We start from the raw sequence: 21,951 nt of genomic DNA on the forward strand, positions 1-21,951 counted from the left end.
GTTAGGAATCCGACTGACATCGCGGAGACATTTGTAAAGTACTACTCCCATTTATATAAATTACATTCTGACCCGCAGACCCGTCAACCTACTCAGGTAGCAATCGATTCATATCTGCAATCAGTTAATTTACTGCGTGTATCCCAAGAACAATTATTATTGTTAAACGCCCCATTTACAGAAGAGGAGTCCAAAAATCTATTAAAAGCAGTAAGCTACACACCGCGCCTGGTCCGGATGGACTTTCAAATGAATATTATCGCACTTTTCAGGAACTTCTGGCCCCATATCTATTGAGGTTGTTTTCAAGTTGGCGGGATTCAGGCAAAGTTGCTGCCCCTAATTTTGAAGCTACTATTACCACTCTCCCTAAGCCAGGTAAGACCCCTGATAGTCCTGGGAATTTTAGACCCATTGCTTTATTGAATTGTGATTTAAAGATATATACCAAATTGCTAGCCTCCCGCCTTCATTTGATAATCCCCTCTCTTGTCTCTCCTGACCAGGTCGGTTTTGTGGCTGGCCGGGAAACCAAGGATGGTACCCGCCGAATGTTGAATCTCATTAGGGTGGCGGAACTGTCAGGCCTTCCCAGTGCATTCCTGTCCTTGGACGCTGAGAAAGCCTTTGATAGGGTCCACTGGGGATATTTGGGAAGTGTTCTTAGGAAGTTTGGTTTGGAGGGCCCCATCCTTTCGGCGATTTTAGCCATATATTCCACCCTATCTGCCAGAGTCCTAGCCTCTGGGTTTGTATCTACCCCCTTTTTGATCACTAACGGGACGCGACAGGGATGCCCACTATCCCCCATTATATTTACATTATGCATGGAGCCACTGGCTGAGAAAATCCGTCTTAACTCTGATATCTCAGGTCTGATGGTGGGCCCGGCTGCTCACAAGATCGGTCTTTACGCGGACGACATCATCATAGCCTGTGTGGACCTGGAGCGGTCGTTTTAGGCCGTCATGGTTGAACTAGAGGAGTTTGCGTCAGTATCCTATTACAAATTGAATGCAACCAAATCACTGGTATTCCCTGTCGCGGTCCCTTTGATCACCAAAGCTGAATTAGAGAATAAGTTTCCCTTTCGTTGGACTGATCAGGGTATCCCTTACCTTGGTATAAGGCTTACACACTCTCAACATATCATAGAGGCGAACTATACTGCTTTATTCAGACAGATAAAGACTGAGCTGCACACCTTACATCTGTTTATGACCTCCTGGGTGGCTAGAATTAATATTTTCAAGATGAAAATTCTCCCCAAGATATTATATTATTTCAGATGTCTCCCTTTGAGGGTCCCAAGCAAAATTATAACAAACCTTCAGCGCTTAACAAACAAATACATATGGGCCCACAAAACTCCTCGAGTGGCCAAGTCCCTTTTGTATTACCCTTATGATCTGGGAGGAATGGGATTGCCAAATTTGATGGCGTATTATAAGGCCTCAGTGGTAGCGGGGCTGCGGGATTGGTGGCAGCTAGATAAGGATCATAGATGGTTGCAAATCGAAAATTTCTATGCGACTAGAGGCTCCACCCGATTTATGTTAGAGGTTGAAGCCTTTGGGCCGCGGCCTTGTAATCTCCCAATAACAATAATAATAAATTTTATTTTTATAGCGCCGACATATTCCGCAGCACTTTACATTTCAGAGGGGATTTGTACAGGCAATAGACATTACAGCATAACAATAATCACATACAGTAGATTATAACAAATACCAAGAGGAGTGAGGGCCCTGCTCGCAAGCTTACAGTCTATGAGGAAAGAGGTAGACACGAAAGGTGGGTGGTAACAGTTGCCCTGATTGTATGGACCAGCCATAATGTTAAGTGTGTAACAGTACAGACACAGAGGGCTAATGGATGCATAAAGCATGTGGGAACATGATGCGGGGAACCTGGTTATGGTAAAACTTTTGGCTGTGCCACCCAGGGATAGATTAGGTTAATGTGTTGAGGTGATAGGCCAGTCTGAATAAATGCGTTTTCAGGGCACGCTTAAAATTGTGGGGATTGGGGACTAATCGTATTGACCTGGGAAGTGCATTCCAAAGAATTGGCACAGCACGTGTAAAGTCTTGGAGACGGGAGTGGGAGGTTCTGACTATTGAGGATGCTAACCAACCATGTCTACTGCACTGCATTTTTGGAGACAGACGGTCCTGACTCTTATTAAAATCCCATTAACTGAAGTGACACTGAAGGCGCTAGAATTACATATCCCGTATATAGATTTACAGCCATGGGCACTGGCTGGGGTAAAATCACTTCATCAGTTGTGTGACCGCACAGCGATTAAGCTGTTTGACCGCCTAGTTGCAAAACACCCAGATATTCGACATAGATTTTATCAGTTTTTGCAACTAAGACATCTTATACACACTACACAACCATGGTACTTCTTTAATTCTAACCTAGACCGTATAGTAAATGGCCTCTTCCTGGTGCCCGGACCTAGTAGTCACAATGTATCTATCTTGTATAGAGCCCTGAATGATCCTGACCCAGAGGTTAAACTGCAATTCATGAGACAATGGGAGGATGACTTGCCGGTCACCCTAGCGCCTGATAGGTGGCGGGAGGCGGTGTTAGAGGTTCGGAGAGTTTCCTCTTGTTTAAACCATCTGGAACAATTGAAAAAAGTCCACTTACGCTGGTACTATTACCCAGTTAAAGTTGCTCACTTTGGCCCTCAGTGCTCCCCATTGTGTTGGAGAGGCTGCGGTATGTTGGGGACACTTAGCCACATGTGGTGGTCGTGCCCGAAATTACTAAATTTTTGGGCTAGCCTAGAGGACGTGATAGCTGAGGTAACTGGGATCCGGATGGCCTTACAACCCAGTATGGTTTTATTGCATATCGGTTTGGATGAGATCCCGTATGTGTTGAGAGGAGTGTTCTCACATTTGTTTATAGCCGCTAGACTGGCAGTGGCATCCAAATGGAGAGTGGCCAGCGCTCCGACCATACAATTTGTGATTGACAGGATGAACCTTCATTGCCAATACGAAAGGGCTCTGGTATTATCTGCGTCATCTAAAAAGAAAAAGTCCCAGATTTGGGAACCATCGCTTGGTAGCCGTCTCTCCTTCAATCCACCGTGATGATGCTTGTGCTACTTCGATTCAGGGTCTGATATTCCCTGCCCGCGAGGAACCCTGCTATGTGTCTAGCTTATATGCCCGTTTGATATTCAGGAACCTGCACTTTAGCAGGTCAGTTTCTGTTAAGACCTTTGATCTAAGTAATTTACAGTCGTATACTTAGGTGTACCTACCCCCTTTTCTACCCTTATTCCTTGCCTCCTACGTTTGTATGTCTGTTTTCTTGACGTATTATTAATCTACTCTGCACTGTTTGCGGAATTGATGTGTTTTCATGTTTAACTATGTAACATTTCAATAAATATGATTTTGGAAAAAAAAAATAAATCTGGTCTTCGGACCTTGACTGGTGCAGGTCTGGTCCATGGTGTCATGCCCGCCATATCTGTTATGCCGCATGACCCATGGAGCAGTGTGCACCGAACTATCATGCCCGCCATGTCTGGTATGCCACATGACTCCTAGAGAAGTGTGCACGTGTACTGAATTCTCATGCCCGTTATGTCTCATGCTGCAAGATGCCTGGAGCGGTGTGCACGCGCGCCTTACCTCATGGCTGCACGCCGTTGCTAGGTAACCATCCATCTCTGCTCTGATTCTGCAATCCTCTATGTATTCCTGGAACCCCTGATCATGTGACCTTTCCTATGTTCCAACGCTGTCTGATTCTGCAATCCTCTATGTATTCCTGGCCCCCTGATCATGTGACCTTTCCTATGTTCCAGTACTGTCTGATTCTGCAATCCTCTATGTATTCCTGGAGCTCTGATCATGTGACCTTCTCTATGGTTCTGCCCAGTCTGATCTAGCAATGCTCTCTATAATCCTGGAGGATCTTAACCTGGAAGTCCTTCCCTGATCCAGAACTGCAGGTGCTAAAATCAGACCGCCCCTTCCTATGGTCGGGGCCTGAGTATCGTGTTGCTTCCCTGCATGGCTGCTTGGTCTGCTCGGTCGCTCTCTGTATTCTGTGCCCCTGCACTCTGTTCTTTGCCTTTGCCTGTTTCGCCATGTCTGGTCTTTGCTATTCTGAGCCTTGTACTGCTTCTCATGTTTCTTGTCTCTGCCTGGTTTTCCGTATTCTGTCCTATGGTGCTCTCTTGCACATTTCCATGTCTAGTCTCAAGGTGCTCCCTTGACCCGGCTCTGGGCTTCAGCCTACGCTCCGCTGCTAGACTCTGTCCTATTGTGCTCTCTTGCACATTTCCACGCTAGTCTTAAGGTGCTCCCTTGACCCGGCTCTGGGCTTCTGCCTACGCTCCGCTGCTAGCTCTGTTCTCGCTCTGACCTGGCTCTGTTTCTGCCTATGTTCCGCTCTGTGTTCCGTACCCTGTCTTGCCTTATTTCTTGCTTTGCCTTGCCTTGTTTCTTCGTGTGCCCTTTGCATGCGCCTGGCCTTCCTAGCCTCCTGCTTGTGCCTCAGCCGTGCTCGACGGTCAGTGACAGCTGTGTCGCCTGCTATGCCCCAGTCGGGTTCGCTGGAGTCTTACCCGCCTGTCTGTGCTGCAGCCCGTCCAGCTAGCCAGTGCCCCAGCCAGGCTCTCTGTGCTTCCTTGCACCCACGCTGTCTCTGCACAGTGCTCTCCGTGCTTCTCTTAGTACGCGCAGGCCATTGCCTGCCCATGGCATACCTCCCCGTGCTTCTGTAAAAGTACGCGCAGGTCTTGCCATGTCCCCTGTCGTGCCCTCTCGCACGCACAGGTCCTAGCCTGTACTCTGTCCCTGGCGTGTCCTCTGCACGCGCAGGACTCTGCTTTTAACCCTGACCCTGGCGTGTCGCTCTGCACGCGCAGGACTCTGCCTTGAACCCTGACCCTGGCATGTCTCTCTACACGCGCAGGACTCTGCCTTGAACCCTGACCCTGGCGTGTCTCTCTGTACGTGCAGGACTCTGCCTTGAACCTGACCCTGGCATGTCTCTCTGCACGCGCAGGACTCTGCCTTGAACCTGACCCTGGCGTGTCTCTCTGCACGCGCAGGACTCTGCCATGAACCCTGACCCTGGCGTGTCTCTCTGCACACGCAGGACTCTGCCTTGTACCTTGGCGTGTCTCTACACACGCACCCTGTCTTGTTTGTTGAACTTTGAACCCTGGTGTGTCCCCTACACACGCACCTTGCCTTGCATCTTGCCCTGGACCCTGGTGTGCCCCTAGCACGCACCCTGCCTGGAATCCTGCCTTGAACCTCAGTGTTTTCACTAACACGCACCATGCCTGAATATCTGTCGTGCCTCCTTGCCTGTACCCTGGTTTGCCGGATGCCCGGATCCTGCCGATCGCCATCAGAGCTCCGGAACCTGATGACCTTGTTGATCGTTGCCTGCTGTCTGGAGTCCGATGCCATTGAGACCCAGGCGTGCCACCTGGCACGTACCATGCCATGGACCTTTGCGTGCCCTCGCACGCACCTTGCCGTGTTTGCTTGTTCTCACGTTTTTGCACTGAATGTTTTCCTGAAGTTGTCTTAATGAAGATACCTTGAACTTACGTCTTGTCTTGCTTCCTGCTCGTCCTTGTCGTCAGACACTCGTACCTAGTGTCTACCTGAGCCGGCCGACTGGTGCCAGCAGTCGTGGTGGCTCACCCCCTTGGTCTTGCCCCTGACACCCCCTGTATAGGGGGTGGTTCCTCACAAGGTCAGCTCGCCCTAGGTGGGTGGGTGCCACGACCCAGAGGGTCCACTCTAAAGAAAAGTCGACTCAGCGTAAGCTGACCTCGCCACACATGGGCCTTGACTGGCGTAATTTGGATCCCAGAAATTGCCTGGTGCAGGTCTGGTCCATGGGCCTTGACTGGCGTAATTTGGATCCCAGAAATTGCCTGGTGCAGGTCTGGTTCCCGGATGCTGGTCGGTGCAGTCTGGTTTCCAACCTTCACTAGCGTCATCTGGATTCTACTTCCAGATGCACCACAACTTGCTGATTCAAGCTTCCTGTCACAGGCTAGCACCCCAGCCTCAGCTTTTCGTCCACACACATTCTGACTGTCCCTTTTGTTGGAGTCAAAGCCACTCCCATCTTGGATCGCTGGCCTCTTACACCAGGAGACTGCATCATCAAGGTAGCCTGACTCAGTGTTCCGTATAATCTTATCCCTCCTGAAACTTTTCCTCATCCTGCTGGTTTCGCAGAGTCTCATGTGGACATCAGATGGCCTTATACACAAATATCACAGCGCGCTGGGAATTCTCATCTTTTGCGTCATACCCTCTTACATAACCCCTCTGGACTTTCTTATGTAGGGTGTCTGGAAGCAGAAACTCTCTGGTTTCTACTCCACTTTCAGAGCCATTTTATCTCTGGGCCTCACTGGTGTGGCACTTCTTGCCTCGATCACTAGGTAGAGACACAGACAAAAGAGGGCCCCTGTGTAAGAACAATATATGGGCCCTTTGCAGTCCTAAAGCTCATCATGATGCACAATTCTACCTGCGTTAGATTTAGTAGTAGCCCCCTTACCTCTTGGACCCAGGTGTGGTTGCCCAGGTTGCACCAATGGTATGTTTGCCTCCGCAGATTGTACCCTACCTTCTGTTTCCTTTTCGCTGCAGCAAACCAATTACTCTCACTCTCCACAGGCACTGCTAATTGGCTTACATCGGTGGGTATCCTTGGCTCTGCATTTCCTAAGGCGTGGGGGGTCTTTCTTCCTCCTAACCTACAGGCTAGTCGGTCTTCCATGCCCACTCCCCACTTTACTCCATCGCAGCATAAAACTCCAACACAATCATGTGCAACTATGATATTGATCCTGGGTGGCAGGAAACAAGGGCCTTCATACTTTCTAATTATTGGGGTGAGTGCAAATTTTGACCCTATGTTCTTCCCAACCCTTCTCATCACAATTAACCATTGCACATTGTCCTTAAAGAGAGACACTTCAGACAATCATACGCTATGCAGCACCCTAATGGGCATAGTGACCGATGTTTTATCAGTTAGGAGGCACCTGGATCACACCCCAAATCCTCTTTACACTACGTTTTCCAATGGTCACATGCCATAATAAGAATATTTTTTACATCAGCAGTATATCCAATCAAGGACACAGCATCTTCGTATATAATTCAATCAAGGCACTAAACAGTCGGGGCAAAACGGCCCCAATGAGCATGTTCTATGCTCTTGTAAGAGGGTCTGTTTGAAACCCTCTTATACTTCATGCATAAGGAGGCAAATCTTCGAGGAAAGTAAATCTCCTCAATAGGCATCCAGTGCAACATGACACAAACTTTTCGTGTTGGATTCCATATGCCATGTGACATAAAATCGGAGTTACATGGAGGTCCAGACTTTTGTACATGCTGTGAACTAAAGGTCCATAATGTGTAACAATCCAACACTTACCGACACTCTCCCAAAAATGGGGAAGCCTCCTGAACTTCAGGAAGAGTTGGTAAATTTCTGGGCCCAGCTGAAACCTCTGCTTGGACATTTAGGGCGGCAGCGAACAGGCGTGGAAAAAGTGTGACCTCATAATAAGGAGTGGCTATGACCAAAAATTTTCATCTCTGCCCTTTGTCGGGCCCTAACACATATCTCCTGGAGAAGCAACTGCAAGAGCTATGAAAAACCTGTGAAAAATGGGATGGATGGATGGAAGGTGTGGATTAAACTGTTTTTGGTTCTTTCTGCTGCTTTCAGTACAATAAAGGGGTTGTCTCATCTTGTAAAATTGCAAAGTGCTTGTAAAAATAAACAATTTTGAACTGTTTTTCGTCTTAAAAAAAAAACAGGGATTTTTAATTTTATAGTTTACAGCTTATTGCCTACGTTACTGGCTACCTCTGCAGTCTGTCAGCGTTGGCTGGCCTCTTAAGCAACGAGCTTGCGAAAATGCAAGCTGTTTGCTTTAAAGCTTGCAAGTGCTGCTCTGAAGCTGGCCGGTCTCAGTTCCCTCGGAGCTCCTGCAAGATGTCTCTGCTTGCAGCATGAGAAAGCGCACAGGTCTGACTAGTGGTCATGGAGCACCGATTCCAGTGGTCGAACCGTCAATCATCAGGAGCGCAATGCTCCCCTGCAGGCAGGAAGTCGGGAGGCAGAGGAGATGTTTGCTCCTGAAGAAAACCATTTATGTTCTCTATTGGGTATAAGATACTTAGATCTTCATGTGCACAGCAGGAGACTGCACTTTGGCAGATGAAGTCCTGCACGACTCTATGTGTCGTACCGTGGTATATGCTCAGAGCATTTCTCCTAGACAGGAATACCTCTGTACAAAGGGCAACTAAAGGAATATACCCACAAATGAAGACGAGTGATGAATATTGTTTTCATTGATGTCCGTGCCAGACTTTATTGCATTGTCTGACGTCTTCGCTTTTGTAATGCCAAGCTTCCGGCCTTACTGCTGAATCACATTTAACCCAGTGACTGCCAGTCATGCCAAGGTTGGGTTATGTAGTGTGTGGGCGAAAGAAGGAACGTGTTAATGGCTCGGATTCGCTTCTCTGTTTCTCTTACTGCAGCTGTTCCATCACACAAAAGCTTGTCTTATGTTTCAAGGCATGGCGGAATTTATATTATATATATATATATATATATATATATATATATATACACATACACACCAAGTTGACTGGTATTGCTGAAATAAAAGAAAAAAATACTTGTTTCCTTTAACCCTTAGGATTAGCACTGTTATCACCATTAGGAGACCAGTGATATTATAATCCCTCTATATCTGAAATATCAACATTGGAACTGATAATATGGGATTGTCTCTGCCTCGCAATCACTTTTTTTTACAAGGATTTTATGGATAGTAGTAAAGTCAACGCTTCTCTGCTTCAAGCTGTGCAAATATTTGCAGTGAACTAGGAAATATCTGAACCTAGAGATTCGCAGAACTCGGAGGTCAGTGAGTTTATTGACTTTTCGGAGTGTAGAAGAAGCTGAAGGAGCGTCATCCCCAGATGGCGAATGTTACATTTACCGCTAGTAATGCAGGCAGCGATTCTACAAATGTCAGGTATGGTTCCCTGACTTGTTTATTTTTTTTTTCCCATAAAGAAAATATAAATGTCAATTTCAGAATGTTCAAATCATCCGTGCAAGAAGTAAAAACCTGCGTGCCAGGAGAGAGGAAGCCTCTTCACCTGCTATAAGAAAGACCCAACTCAAATATCCCACAGCAAAGTTCCTCATGGGTGGTGTCAATGGTGCACCATGAAGCTCGGCAATGTAAAGTATGTAACTCCCCCCGCCCATGAGCCTTTATTAATGCTAGTGTCAGAGACGTCTTTGGGCCCAGACCCATGTGCAAATACAGCTAAACCCCTGAATGGTGTGAATCCCACCCCTAAATCTGCGGGGTTAAGTTGTAGTTTCCAAATCTTGAGAAAAGATTTAAGGTAGATTTCAGATAAAATATTTTTCTATACAAGTTCCACCTTCAAATATTAGCTATGCCCACAAGCTGTGACAGTGCCAAGCAGTTACTGCACCCCCAAGGGTGTTCCAACGAAAGAGGGCTCTATACACGGAGTATGCCAGTGTGCCCCACTTTGAGTAATCCAAAGTGTGACCCATTAATTGTGCCAACCAGAGAATATGTCAACTACAGTGCATGTTGGGGTGCCCAATAACTGTATCAGCTAAATAGGGCCCTATACACAGAGCAGGCTGGGGTGCCCCAATAACTGTGCAATCTAGAGAGTGTCCTATACAGAGAGCATGCTGGGGTGCCCCAATAACTGTATCAGCTAAATAGGGCCCTATACAGAGAGCATGCTGGGGTGCCCCAATAACTGTGCAATCTAGAGAGTGTCCTATACACAGCACAGAGCATGCTGGGGTGCCCCAATAACTGTGCAATCTAGAGAGTGTCCTATACAGAGAGCATGCTGGGGTGCCCCAATAACTGTATCAGCTAAATAGGGCCCTATACAGAGAGCATGCTGGGGTGCCCCAATAACTGTGCAATCTAGAGAGTGTCCTATACACAGAGCATGCTGGGGTGCCCCAATAACTGTGCAATCTGGAGAGTGTCCTATACACAGAGTATGCTGGGGTGCCCCAATAATTGTGCAATCTAGAGAGTGCCCTACACATAGTGCATGCTAGGGTGCCCCAATAACTATCAGCTAAATAGTGCCCTATACACATAGCATGCTGGAGTGCCGCAATAACTGTGCAATCTAGAGCATGCCTTATACACAGAGCATGCTTGGGTGCCCCAATAACTGTATCAGCTAAAAAGGGCCCTATACACAGAGCATGCTGGGGTGCCCCAATAACTGTGCAATCTAGAGAGTGCCCTATAGACAGAGCATGCTGGGGTGCCCCAAAAACTGTGTCATGTAGAGAGTGCCCTATACACTGAGCATGCTGGGGTGCCCCAATAACTGTGTCATGTAGAGAGTGCCCTATACACCGAGCATGCTAGTGTCCCATATAGAGGGCATGCCAGAATGCCCCAGAGTACATCATTTGGCCGGGGTCACACTTGCGAGAAACTCGCACGAGTCTTGAGTCTCAATACCCGGTACTGCTGCCGGCACTCGATACTGGAGTTTGCAGCTACATGTATTTCTATGCAGCTGAGCGCTCCGGTACCGAATGCCGGCGGCAGTGTCGGGTATTGAGACGCGAGACTCATGCGAGTTTTTTGCAAATGTAACCCCGGCCTTAATGGTGCAATCCAAAGTATGCCCCATACAGAGTCTCATTAACTGTTCGATTAACTGTGCCAGGCCAGCCAGAGAGTGACCATAAACAGTGCACACACCTTTACCAGCGCCAGTTAGTATAAAAAAGTCTCAGTCTGCTCCTCTTATTTTCTTTGTTTTAGTATAAAAGTGACATTTAAGTGGCCTAATATGAGGCCTGCCTGCAAATGAATATAATGATTTCCTTAGTATTCTCTTGCTTCCCTCCCGCCCATACCTCCCATATTACCATGTGCAGTCCTTGATTGCGGTTCTGTTCTCCTTTATCGCCACGTCATCAAGGTGTGACTCCCATAGGAAACTATTTCTTGCTGCAGGTGACTTCCCACACATATTGCACAAGTATTTTTTATTTCTCGTGTTTCATTGCAAAATCTGGAACAGAAATAGAAACTTCTGTGCTGAGCTATTTGCTCCATCTACAAATGTGACGTTATCCTGCTATTTACAGCTGCAGACACCTGATTCTCTTATAAAAAAAAAAAAAAAAGCATAAAATCTTCCTCCACTGATAAAATCCATCAAGTTTTAATGGTCCTGATTAAAAATTTGGATGACGACCATAACATAGGACAGTGCTTTGACAAACTCATTAAGTAGGAAGTCTTCATTGTATAATGATCGACCATGGTGATAGACCACTTAAACATAGGACTTCTGGGGGGTCAGCACCAAATCAGATATAATAATAATAATAATAATAATAATAAAAATTTTTATTTCTATAGCGCCGACATATTCCGCAGCACTTTACATTTCAGAGGGGACTTGTACAGACAATAGACATTACAGCATAACAATAATCACATAGATCATAACAGATACCAAGAGGAGTGAGGGCCCTGCTCGCAAGCTTACAGTCTATGAGGAAAGAGGTAGACACGAAAGGTGGGTGGTAACAGTTGCCCTGATTGTATGGACCAGCCATAATGTTAAGTGTGTAACAGTACAGACACAGAGGGCTAATGGATGCATAAAGCATGTGGAACATGATGCTGGGAACCTGGTTATGGTAAAACTTTTGGCTGTGCCACACAGGGATAGATTAGGTTAATGTGTTGAGGTGGTAGGCCAGTCTGAATAAATGAGTTTTCAGGGCACGCTTAAAATTGTGGGGATTGGGGACTAATCGTATTGACCTGGGAAGTGCATTCCAAAGAATTGGCGCAGCACGTGTAAAGTCTTGGAGACGGGAGTGGGAGGTTCTGATTATTGAGGATGCTAACCTCAGGTCATCAACAGAATGGAGGGCGCGGGTAGGGTGGTATACTGAAACAAGGGAGGAGATGTAGGGTGGTGCTGAGCCATGGAGGGCTTTGTGGGTGAGGGTAATAAGTTTATACTGAATTCTGGAGTGGATGGGTAGCCAGTGTAATGACTGGCACAAGGTAGAGGCATCGGTGTAACGATTGGTGGGGAATATGATCCTGGCTGCAGCATTCAAGACAGATTGGAGAGGGGAGAGTTTGGTAAGAGGGAGACCGATTAGAAGATTGTTACAATAGTCGAGACGAGAATGAATAAGAGAAACAGTTAGAGTTTTTGCAGAGTCAAAAGTAAGAAAAGGTCGAATTCTAGAAATGTTTTTGAGGTGCAGATGACAAGAGCGAGCCAGTGATCAAATGTGGGGAGCAAAGGAAAGCTCGGAATCAAGTATGACCCCAAGACAGCGGGCCTGTTGCTGGGGAGTAATAGTGGAATGTGAATGTAAATGACTGATTAATGGAGAGAGACCAGGAGGCTGCTGTCCAATGACATCATGGTGTTTATTATCTCTGTACTGCGACATCATGGTGGTTATTATCTCTGTACTGTGACATCATGGTGGTTATTATCTCTGTACTGTGACATCACTGTGTATTATCCTTATACTGTGACATCACCTTGAGCATAGTTAAATAATTGAGGTCTAAAGGGGGTTTTACACATCGCGAAATCGCTAACAATATCGCTAAAGCATCACCGATTTGGTGACGCAGCAGCGATATCGCCATGTGTGATACTTACCCCCGACCGGCTCCCCCGCTGTCCATCGCTGATCACGCAGCTCCATTTCTCGTCGGGCGCTTCCTGCTGGCGCCGATGAGCGACGCGTGGAGGCGGGCGGGAGGACGTCAGCATCGCCGCGTCTGAAAGGTAAGTATCGTCCGCTGTATCGCTGCTGCATCGCTGTGAGATCTGCCGGTGTGGAAGCTCACTAGCGACCATTTAGCGATGCACCAGCGATCCTGACCGGGTCGTATCGTTATCGGGATCGCTGGTGCATCGCTAAATGTAAAGGGGCCTTTACTGTGCTTGTGATTCCCGCAGTGTAATTTCATAGTTACTCTAATTATCTCATTACTATTATACTACATTACTGTCTATTATTTTTATGCTCTGACATCACTGTGTGCATTAGGCTCAGGGCAGAGACCAAAGTGATCATTATATCTTTATGCTGTAAACTTTCTGCTCAAAGCAAAGTCATGTTTGCCTCTTGTTGTCCATGGGAAACACTGGTGGACCCTTGGGCTACTCCCATACAGATGGGATTTCATATGATTTGTAGCCAGGCCAACACGGGGTGCACAGCATTGTTCTCCTTGAGTTTTCATGGGTTTTCTATCACAATCTTACAATATATATTTACAGCATTTGTTCATTACATACAGTCGGGAGCAGAGTTTTTCAGAATGGCCACAACTCTGCTGCTGAATGCCTGAACTTATATGCCCTCGTGTCATCTGTGATACCAGGCACCAGATCAGGGCTTCATTTGCCATTAACTAGAAGTTCGTATCAGATAGCTGCAATGGTAGTAAAGCAGCAGCTCTGTGCATACCACTGACTACATAAACATTTGCATTGCATAAAGGACCCTGTGGGTCTAGTGAGCGCCGGGGTCACAGAGTTTGTTGACTGTTGCTAGTTGTGCTCAGCAGAAGCGATGGGAATTATGAGAGTGGGGTCACTGAGGACGAATGTGACAGGGGGATACAGGAAAGAAGAGATCAGGAAGAGAGGAGAAAATACTTAGAAATTTCAGCCATAAATCATATTAAAGGGGTCCATGTTATCAAAAAACTTTAACATTAAGTTCAACTTTAAAAAAAAAAGTTTGAAAATACTTTTGACACATTATAGAAGTCTGAGTTCTCAGACACAACAGATTTCGAAAAATGGATGGGGAGACTGAAGATTGGTTTGGAGGAAGCCACTAGTGACGAGTGAAGAGAAGGTCTCAAAACTGTTCCAAGCTCCTCTTTGACGTGTCAAAAGTGGTTCCTCATTACCAAAATACAACATAGGATGTCCTAACGGCAAATGGCGCGGCATCCGAGACATGCAGGCAAGGGAACTCGGGCATATTATTCGAACATGTCAAAGACACTGACTAGGTTAGCACCCGAGCATGCTCAGATAATACCTTATCAGAGCACATTCGCTCACCCATAAAGGCTAAGTGTGCACTGACTAAATATTGGGCACATACAGTCAATTTCTAGGTCCCCAAATACTCCAAACATATTTCCTATTCTGGGGTGGCGCGTGCTCCTTTGCTCTCTGCCGCCCCGTACTGAGAGCTGTACTCTTGGGGAACATAGGTGACAGCTGAGTAAAGCGCATGTGGAAGTCTAAGGCACACATACTGACGGCATACATCCTGGGTCACATTGGTGTACTTTACACTAAATTTGCAAAACATACACACAAAAAAAAAAAAAAAAAACTTAAAGGGGCTGTTTGAGATTCACACAAACATCTCCACGCCTGTCCACAGGTTGTATATGGTACTACAGTTTATTCCCTTTCATTTTACCGGACATGAATTGTAATACCAGATGGAACCTGAGAGCAGGTGTGGCGCTGTTACTGGAAAGTAACCAATTAGTAAATAGACTGCTCTTTATCTATCTTCCTATATGTCCCCAGGTGCCCGATTATGTTCACAAGGCTCAGTAATGACTGTTTGCACTGACACAGCAGTCACAATGCACTCGCTGACCTGTCAGTGTATGTGAGGCGGCTGCCCCCCTCCATGTAATCAGCCCTAGTAATGTGTCTGCACAGATATGGAAAACCTGTAGGTATATAGTGAGACAGAATGGGATATACTGCAGGATATTGGAATTTACCAGAGGGACCGCTCTGGAAAGGTCAATACTCTCCCAGAGTAAAAGGTGTTATTTTTTTTTGTAAGAAATTAGAACGTCTATGCGTGATTTACATGGGTCGTCCAGGATCAGTGCTGCTTCATTCCTAAAAGAGCGCCACACCTGTCCATAGGTTGCATGGGGTACTGCAGCTCAGCCCTATTCCCTCGAAGCTGCAAAACCAGACAAAACCCACAGATTGGTGTCTGACCCATTTTTCCCAGCTGTAGCACCCCCATTCTCAATGTCCTAAAGGTCGGACCTCTCAGATCGGGCATATACAATAGATGTGCTGTGATTGGGCTAGCACAGGCTTTTTTGCACCCCTGCAACATTTTAATGTAGGCAAGTATGGAAGAGCATTTTAATTTGATTTCTACGCTTTTTGTGATGCGTCTTCTTTAACAAACGAAATGAAGCAGATGTTTGTTACACTAGGATGGCTCTTTTTATCTTTGTATCTTTTTTTTTATGTTTGTAGCTTTATCATTATTGTTATTCTAATGGGGTTATTATGAAAAACAAAATAGCACAAAAAAAAAAAAAATCAAACTGGATGTAAAAAAAACATAAAAGGGCATCATGGATCAAACAGGGAGAAGAGTCTTTACGATAGAGATAAAGAGAGGCTCTTATCCTCCATCACAATGGCAGCCGAGGACGTAGCAGGGTTCAATAAAGACCACATCTGTATCCGCCAAAAATAGGATATAATGTCACGACGGTGCACGGATCTCCCATAATAGACCCTTTAGTGTGTAGGACAGCGCCGGCGTGCCGTCCATGTTATTGACAATGGATAATTTAATTACCCACATAGAAGGTGTAATAGGAAACAATGGAAAAAGCCGAATTTCTCTCACCCCAGAATGGGAAAGTTCTGCCTGATTCCAGTAAATTACATGCAGACCTGAGATGTTTTGATGCTGCGGAGAATTGGGGTCCAATGTCCTCATGAAGGGGACATGACGCAGACCCGACTGTGAGAGAATATAACCACATGCAAGTCATCCACGTCCCTTTATTTTTTTATCCTAGGAGGCCTCACAGGCCGCAGCCACAGACGTCTTGTGATCATCTATCTTCCCACGATTACATACACAGCAATAATTTGGGCTGACTGATAAAAAAAAAAAGAAAGCCGGAATAATGTCGGAGACTGGCACATACCCAGGCACAGTGGTGACGGGGTACAACTCTGCAAAAGTTCTTTAAAGTAAAAAAAATTATGTAGAAAAGTTGCCAAATGTTGGAGTCCTGTGCCTTCTTTACGTGTGATTGACGCTTGTAGCATACTTTCTATACTTGTATAACGCTGACAGTGGGTATTTTGGTCTTGATTTCTCTGCACATGTGCATCAGCGGCAGATTTCATCTTGGTTTGTCCATAAATCCCTTGTAGTTCAATGTAAAGCACCTGCTCCAGAAAATGCCTCGTCCGCTGAAAATCATCTTGTGCACTAGCAAATAAAATGTTTTGAAAAAAAAACAAAACCTTATCTCGCTGCCCCACACTCCTAGTGAGCAGTGATTACTCAGCTCTGCTTCCTGCCTGCAAAGTGTGCCCACAGTTCTCTTTTCTACAAAACCTCCCACTCTGTTTAGCAGTAGATTAGTGTCCAGAAGCCCCAGCTCTCATCTCCCTGCAGCCCCTAAAGTCTGAGACTGAAGTGCAAGAACCAAATGTTCATCTGCAACAGACAACGACTCCAGAAATAATCCTACCCAGAAATTATCACTTGGTTATAGAATACATTTATTAAGTGTCAGCGTCATTATCCTGTACCCCGAGTGCCAGCGTCATTATCCTGTACCCTGAGTGTCAGCGTCATTATCCTGTAATCCTAGTGTCAGTGTCATCATCTTGAACCCCAAATGTCAGTGTCATTATCCTGAACCCCAAGTCAGTATTATGTTGCGCCCCAAGTTTCAAGGTCACTATCTTGTACCCCACTGGTACCTCAAGTGTCATTATCCTGTTCACCAAGTGTCAGTATCATTATCTTGTACCCCGAGTGTCAGCGTCATTATCCTGTACCCCGAGTGTCAGTGTCATTATCCTGTACCCCATGTGTCAGCGTCACTATCCTGTACCCCATGTGTCAGTATCACTATCCTGTACCCCATGTGTCAGTGTCTCTATCCTGTACCCCATGTGTCAGTGTCGTTATCCTGTACCCCATGTGTCAGTATCACTATACTGTACCCCATGTGTCAGTATCACTATACTGTACCCCATGTGTCAGTATCACTATACTGTACCCCATGTGTCAGGGTCTCTATCCTGTACCCCATGTGTCAGGGTCTCTATCCTGTACCCCATGTGTCAGGGTCTCTATCCTGTACCCCAAGTGTCAGTGTCATTATCCTGTACCCCAAGTGTCAGTGTCATTATCCTGTACCCCGAGTGTCAGCGTCATTATCCTGTACCCCGAGTGTCAGTATCACTATCCTGTACCCCATGTGTATCACTATCCTGTACCCATGTGTCAGTATCACTATCCTGTACCCCATGTGTCAGTGTCGTTATCCTGTACCCCATGTGTCAGTATCACTATACTGTACCCCATGTAGCACTGACTATCCTGTACCCATTTGTGTCAGTATCACTATCCTGTACCCCATGTGTCAGTATCACTATCCTGTACCCCATGTGTCAGTATCACTATCCTATACCCCATGTGTCAGTATCACTATCCTATACCCCATGTGTCAGTGTCACTATCCTATACCCCATGTGTCAGTATTACTTTATCCTGTACCCCATGTGTCAGTATCACTATCCTGTACCCCATGTGTCAGTGTCACCATCCTATACCCCATGTGTCAGAATCATAGAATCGTAGAGTTGGAAGGGACCTCCTGGGCCATCTGGTCCAACCCCCTGCTAAAAGCAGGATTCGCTAAATCATCCCAGTCAGATGTCTGTCCAGCCTCTGTTTGAAGACTTCCATTGAAGGAGAACTCACCACTTCTCGTGGCAGCTTGTTCCACTCATTGATCACTCTGTCAAAAAGTTTTTTCTAATATCTAATCTGTGTCTCCTCCCATTCAGTTTCATCCCATTGCTTCTAGTCTTTCCTTGTGCAAATGAGAATAAAGTTGATCCTTCTACAATGTGACATCCCTTTAGATATTTGTAGACAGCTATTAAGTCTCCTCTCAGTCTTCGCTTTTGCAAACTAAACAATCCCAAATACTGCAACCTTTCCTCATAAGACAGGGTTTGCAGACCGGTCACCATTCTGGTTGCTCTTTTCTGAACTTGCTCCAGTTTGTTGATGTCTTTTTTAAAATGTGGTGCCCAAAACTGGACACAATATTCCAGATGAGGTCTGACCAAAGAGGAGTAGAGGGAAATAATGACTTCACGTGATCTAGACTGTATGCTTCTGTTAATACATCCTAGAATTGCATTTGCCTTTTTTGCTGCTGCATCACACTGTTGACTCATATTCAGTCTGTGATCTATTAGTATACCCAACTCTTTTTCACATGTGCTGTTGCTTAGGCCTATTCCTCCCATTCTGCATATGCTTTTTTCATTTTTATTGCCCAGATGTAGTACTTTTTCCCTGTTAAAAACCATTCTGTTAGTTGATGCCCACTTCTCCAGTTTATTTATATCTTTTTGAATCCTCTCTCTCTCTCTTCTCTAGTATTAGCTATCCCTCCTAGCTTTGTGTCATCAGCAAATTTAATCAGTTTACCCTCAATTCCTTCATCTAAATCGTTGATAAAGATGTTGAACAATACAGGGCCCAGGACAGAGCCCTGTGGTACCCCACTTGAGACATTCTTCCAACTGGATGTGCAGCCATTTACGACCACTCTTTGGGTCCGATCACTAAGCCAGTTATGAATCCACCTAACAGTTGCCTTGTCCATTTCATACTTAGTCATTTTTTCAATAAGGATTGTATGAGATACTTTGTCAAATGCTTTGCTGAAGTCAAGATATACTATATCTACAGCATTTCCTTGATCCACCCAATCAGTGATTGCATCATAGATGGAAATTAAGTTAGTCTGACATGACTTATTAGTTACAAACCCATGCTGACTCTGTTTAATCACTTCATTCTTATCCAGGTACTGACATACATGTTGCTTAATCATTTGTTCAAAGATCTTTCCTGGTATAGAAGTCAGACTCACCGGCCTATAGTTGCCTGGGTCCACCTTCTTCCCCTTTTTGAAGATAGGAACAACATTTGCTCTTCTCCAGGCTTCTGGGACTTCTCTTGTTCTCCAAGAATTTTCGAAGATTATGGAGAGGGGTTCAAAAATTTCTTCTGCTATCTCCTTCAGTACTCTGGGGTGTAATTCATCTGGACCTGGAGACTTGAATTCATTTAGGTTAGCTAAGTGTTTCCTCACTATCTTTCTGTTTATAGATATCCTGGATTCTTCTTAATAGGACAGTGAAGAACAGTTGATGTTACATTTCCTTTCTGAGAGAAAACAGATGCAAAATAGGAATTTAAAAGTTCGGCCTTCTCAACATCCTGTCTTACCATTTCATCATTTTCATCCTGTAAAAATCCTATAGCATCTTTGACTTTTCTTTTACTTTTGACATATCCCCAAAATCCTTTATTATTGCTTTTGACATCTCTTGCAAGCCTCAATTCATTGTCAGCTTTAGATAATCTGATTTGTGCCCTGCAGGTTCTGCAGACAGCATTATATTCTTCTTTAGCTATGCCTCCCTCTTTCCATTTTATAAACATTTTTTTCTTCCTTTTTAGCATGTGCTTAAGTTCTTTGTTCATCCATCCTGGCTTCCTTAAATGCTTCCTATTCTTCCCTCTTTTCGGAATTGTTAACAATTGTGCTTTGAGAATTTCATTTTTCAAGATTTCCCATCCTTCCTGGACATTTTTGTCTTTAAGGATATCCAGCCATTGGATCCCTCCAATTCTCTTTCTGAATCCCTTAAAATCTGCCTTTCTGAAATCTAAGGCTGGTTTCACATTTGCGTTTTTTTTCGCGGTATTTTAGCGCTAAATAGCGCATGCGGTTTTTTTTCCTATACTTTGCATGGGATGCGCTTATGTGCGCATACACATGCGTTTGTACGCGTTTTACCGTGCATGCATTTTTTTTGCGGTATGCGCTCGGGCGCACAAAATGCAACCTGTTGCATTTTTTGAGCGTCCGACTTGCCTCAAAAAAACGCATGCGCACGCAATGCGTTTTTTTACAGCAAGACACCCATTATAAGTCTATGGTGAGCATATGTGCGCATTGGCATGCTTATGTATGCGTTTTTTTGCACATGCGTTTTTTTTTTTACCATTAGTTTAGACAATGGAATTTAGGGGTTTGGGTTAGAGTTAGGGTTAGGGTCAGGGTTAGGATCAGGGTATGGTTTGGTTAAGGGTTAGGGTCAGGGTTAGGGTTAGGATCAGGGTATGGTTTGGTTAAGGGTTAGGGTTAGGGTCAGGGTTAGGGTTAGGATCAGGGTATGGTTTGGTTAAGGGTTAGGGTTAGGGTCAGGGTTAGGGTCAGGGTTAGGATCAGGGTATGGTTTGGTTAAGGGTTAGGGTTAGGGTCAGGGTTAGGGTCAGGTTTAGGGTTAGGGTCAGGGTTAGGGTTAGGGTCAGGGTTAGGTTTGGGTCAGGGTTAGGGTTAGTTAGGGTTTAGGGTTTGGGTTAGGGTTAAGTATGGTTTGGTTAAGGGTTAGGGTCAGGGTTAGGGTTAGTAAAGTCATGGTTTGGGTTAGTGTGAGGGGCCACCTAATGTTGGAAAAAACCGCAAACGCGGTAAAAACGCACTAAAAACGCATACAAACGCATAAAAACGCTGCTTTTTTTCATGCATGCTCATAAAAATGCTTGAAAAAAACGCAGCAGTTGTATGCTTTTGTATGCGTTTTTTCAATGCGTTTTTTTGCGGGAAAAACGCGCTGCAAAAAAAAAGCAAGTGTGAAACTAGCCTAACCTTGACGTCTGAGTCTTCACAGGTCTTCCTCCTCTAGTTATCCAAAATTCTAAAATAGCATGGTCGCTACCTCCTAGGGTCCCAGCCACTTTTACCTCCTCAACCATTTCCTCCTTGTTTATAAGGATTAGATCCAAGGTAGCAGTTCCCCTTGTTTTCTCCCCTACCTTTTGGAAGATAAAGTTGTCAGCAAGAGAGGATAAGAATTTCCTTGACCTGTTAGTTTTGCCTGAGAGAGATTCCCAACAAATGTCTGGATAGTTGAAATCTCCCATGACAACTATGTCATATTTTTTGGAGAACTTGGCCATTTGATGCATAAAGAGTTCATCCATATCTTCAGCTTGCACAGGCGGCCTGTAGTGAATGCCTACAATGGCGTCCTTTCCATTGTTCTGTCCTTGTATTCTTACCCAAACAGTTTCCACAGAACTCCCAGTCTCTGAAGCTTCAATCTCTGTGCAGATATACGCGTTTCTAACATACAATGCGACACCTCCTCCTCGTTTATCAAGTCTGTTTCTTGCAAATAAGTTGTATCCTTCTAGTCTTGTATTCCAATCATGTGTATTGTCCCACCAAGTTTCAGTGATTCCAATGACATCATATTTCTTTTCCTGTGTTAGTAGTTCCAATTCTCCTTGTTTGTTGCCCATGCTTTGTGCATTAGTATAGAAACATTTTAGTTTGTGATTGGTTTCTCTTTCTCCAATATTTTTATTAATTAGATTCTTTTGTCTTTGTTATCCCTTTCCACTTCTAATAGCAGAGTTCTCAATAGCATTTGTCAGGTGTGTGGCTTTTTCTGGTCTTTTGCTTCCCTTCCCATGTTGTTCTAGTTTAAAGCTCTCCTTACAAGTGTAGCAAGGCGACTTCCAAATACCTGCTTTCCAGTCTTCGTAAGGTGCACCCCATCTCTAGCAAGTAGTCCATCGTAAAGGTAATTCACTCCGTCATCCATAAATCCAAATTGTTGCTGACGGCACCATCGACGTATCACTATCACTATCCTGTACCCCATGTGTCAGTGTCACTATCCTATACCCCATGTGTCTGTATTACTATCCTGTACCCCATGCGTC

At 45.1% G+C, this 21,951-nt stretch overlaps 1 long non-coding RNA gene across 3 annotated transcripts in view; it reads right to left on the reverse strand.

The window, feature by feature from the left end:
- The window catches only part of LOC141088856 (uncharacterized), a 152,428-nt gene that overhangs the window by 64,454 nt on the left and 66,023 nt on the right, over nt 1-21,951 (reverse strand). For all 3 annotated transcript variants that reach the window (XR_012232078.1, XR_012232077.1, XR_012232079.1), the window contains exon 3: nt 11,017-11,162. This is a non-coding gene — a long non-coding RNA (uncharacterized lncRNA). The remainder of the gene's footprint in view (nt 1-11,016; nt 11,163-21,951) is intronic.

This window comes from Dendrobates tinctorius, unplaced genomic scaffold (genome assembly GCF_039654945.1).
Source record: "Dendrobates tinctorius isolate UK_male_01 unplaced genomic scaffold, ASM3965494v1 ptg000041l, whole genome shotgun sequence".
NCBI classification, from domain to species: domain Eukaryota; kingdom Metazoa; phylum Chordata; class Amphibia; order Anura; family Dendrobatidae; genus Dendrobates; species Dendrobates tinctorius.